General features: G+C 41.5%; 1 long non-coding RNA gene across 1 annotated transcript in view; it reads right to left on the bottom strand.

Moving 5' to 3' along the window:
• Nucleotides 1–403: 403 nt before the first annotated feature.
• The window catches only part of LOC127002210 (uncharacterized), a 5187-nt gene continuing 2614 nt past the window's right edge, over nucleotides 404–2976 (bottom strand). Inside the window, exons 2-3 of the long non-coding RNA XR_007755875.1 lie at nucleotides 1003–1076; nucleotides 404–589 (exon numbers count right to left, since the gene is read on the bottom strand). This is a non-coding gene — a long non-coding RNA (uncharacterized LOC127002210). The remainder of the gene's footprint in view (nucleotides 590–1002; nucleotides 1077–2976) is intronic.

Genomic DNA, 2976 nt, shown 5'->3' with positions numbered 1-2976 from the left:
TTCTACGAAAGTCAACGTGGTGCGTGTGTTTGTGTGTGTGTGTGTGTGTGTGTGTGTGTGTGTGTGTGTAAGCCCCAAAACGTTTGAGGATAAGGACCGTAGTCTTATTATGGACTCTCACAACAAATGGTTTCAAGGGCCACACAGGAGAAGAGTCGGGTTCTCATGACTGGGTTTTTACGTTCGTGGTGCAGCAGAAGCCTCGTCAAACTACCACTAGACTTATAACACCACCCGTGGGAACACGAACACAATGTAAAGGTTCATTTATAAATATTGCTATGTTGTTGTTACCATATGATCACAAAAACACAGGGGCAACTGAATACAAAGTCAAAACATAACAAATTTTAATTATAAATATACATGTACATTATAAATATTCATGTACATAGGTAAATATATATGGCTTTTAATTTCAATTCAGTTCAGTTCATAATAAAATAAAGTTTCTAAAAATTAACAAAAACAACTAATAAATATTCCCGGCCTCTTCAATAGGAGATTCCTCTTGGATCTTGAAAAGGGTTGATGGACGTGGTCTCCCAGGATGGTACATCACGAAGCCCAAACAACAACCTAAAAAGGGCTGGAACAAACAGTTGTCATCAATACAACCGTTACACACGACATATTTCCTTCACAAAAATACCTAGCGTGAGGTGTGCAGACAACCACTAGAAACCAAATTAAGATTTCAACCCCATAAAACTAACAGTTACTAATTAAAAAGTATAAGCACTACATTATCAATATACCAAATAATAGACTATATAAATGCAGCCGCTATAAACAACCTACAAGAAACATCACTAATGCAAATTCTCATCACTAACAAAGTGAATACACAAACAAATGAACCAATACAAATGAAAACACAAGTGGTACATGTACCAACATGGCCACTGTGGCATACAGGGGACTGGCAAGACAGCACAGTCTACCCGAAAATATATCAATACACAAACAAAAATTCCTCAAGAGAGGAGAGGGTCAACTTACAGTTGTGGTGGCCAGCAGGTGAGTGAGGAAGGGCTGTGGGCAGTAGGACCATCGACGCCTTGGGTCCCTACTCCCTACCCAACAACTGAAGTGTTACATCAAGTAATTGGAGGGGTAGAAGTCGTTATTGCAAATTTACACATGGTTATTATATAATTGTAACAACACCCTTACACACACAACCTTTACGAAAGCCTTGTCAAACTATCACTAGGCCCATATCACTACCCATGGAAACACACACACACACACACACACACACACACACACACACACACACACACACACACACACAACCTCTACGAAAGCCTTGTCAAACTATCACTAGACTCATAACACTACCCATGGAAGTACTAACACACAACGTCTACGAAAGCCTTATCAAACTATCACTAGACTCATAACACTACCCATGCAACTACTAACACCCACAACCTCTACGAAAGCCTTATCAAACTATCACTGTAGGCTCATAACACTACCCAAAGAAACACTATCATACAACCTCTACGAAAGCCTTATCAAACTATCACTATACTCATAACACTACCCATAGAAACACTAACACACATAACCACTACAAAAGAAAGAAAGAGAGAAAGAAAGAAAAGAAAAAAAAGGAAGAGGAGGAGGATGAAGAGAAGAAGGAGAAAAGGAGGAAGAGGAGGAGGAAGAGAAGGATAAATGAAAGGACCCTTCTCTGCACTTTTCCTCCCTTCTCTCCCCCCTCCCCCCTCTCTCTCTCTCTTTCTCCCTCTCTCACTCCCACTCTCTCTATCTCCAGACAAACAGGATCGCCTGGCATTTCCTGGGTAGAGAAAAAAGAGAGAGTGAGTGAGTGAGTGAGTGAGTGAATGACGGGGAGATAAAGAAAATGAGAGATAGATAGATATATATTGAGAGAGAGAGAGAGAGAGAGAGTGTGTTCCACGATTATGCATAGGACATCTTTCCTTACTTCTCTCTCTCTCTCTCTCTCTCTCTCATTTGCATCTTATCCTTCTGCTATTCGTCTTTTACTTTATTTACGAGAGAGAGAGAGAGAGAGAGAGAGAGAGAGAGAGAGAGAGAGAGAGAGAGAGAGAGAGATATCTAATTCTATTTTTCCGAACAATTATCTTTTTTTTTTTCTTTTTTTTGTATTTTCAATTAATGATCTCGCCTCCTCCTATTCCTCCTCCTCCTCCATTTTCTTTTCCTCCTCTTCATAAACTCCCTCTTTTTTTTAGACCTAAATTTCCAAAGAAAGAAGAGGAGGAGGAAAGAGGAGGAGGAGGAGGAGGAGGAGGAGGAGGAAAACAGACAACCTCCAGATCCTTGCCAGACCTCTCCATCCTCCTTCATCTCCTTATTCTTCCTTCTCTTCCTCCTCCTCCTACTCCTCCTCCTCCTCTTCCAGGAATTCTCAGCACTCTCTTCTTGTATTATCTCCCCTCGCCCTCCATATCTACACACTCTCTCTCTCTCTCTCTCTCTCAAATCACTAAAAACTTCATTCTTTCTCTTTTTTCCTTTTCAAAACAATCCTTTCGCTATTTTCCTCCTCCTCCTCCTCCTCCTCCTTCTCCTCCTCTTCTTTCTCCTCCCTCATCTTTCCTCAGTGCAAAAGAACTTTCTTTCATTGTACCCTCATCTCGTGTTTCCTCCTCCTCCTCTTCCCCCTCCTCCTCCTCTTCCTCCTCCTCCTCCTCCTCTTCTCATTGAAACTCATCCTCCTGCCCTTTTCTTGCCCTCCTTTCCTTTTTTTTCTTCTTCCTTCTCTTCTTCCTCAACTCTCCTCCTCCTCCTCCTCTTCTTCTTTCTAAAGTCAAAGGGCAAAGAGCTGCTATCTCTCTCTCTCTCTCTCTCTCTCTCTCTCTCTCTCTCTCTCTCTCTCTCTCTCTCTCTCTCTCTCTCTCTCTCTCTCTCTCAGCCCATTTTCATATATTTCTGTCTGTCTGTCTGTCTGTATGTATGCATGTATGCATGTATATA

This window comes from Eriocheir sinensis, chromosome 22, assembly GCF_024679095.1.
Source record: "Eriocheir sinensis breed Jianghai 21 chromosome 22, ASM2467909v1, whole genome shotgun sequence".
Taxonomy (NCBI): Eukaryota; Metazoa; Arthropoda; class Malacostraca; order Decapoda; family Varunidae; genus Eriocheir; species Eriocheir sinensis.
The sequence above is the reverse complement of the archived record's forward strand: the minus strand, read 5'-3'. Positions and strand labels throughout refer to the sequence as shown.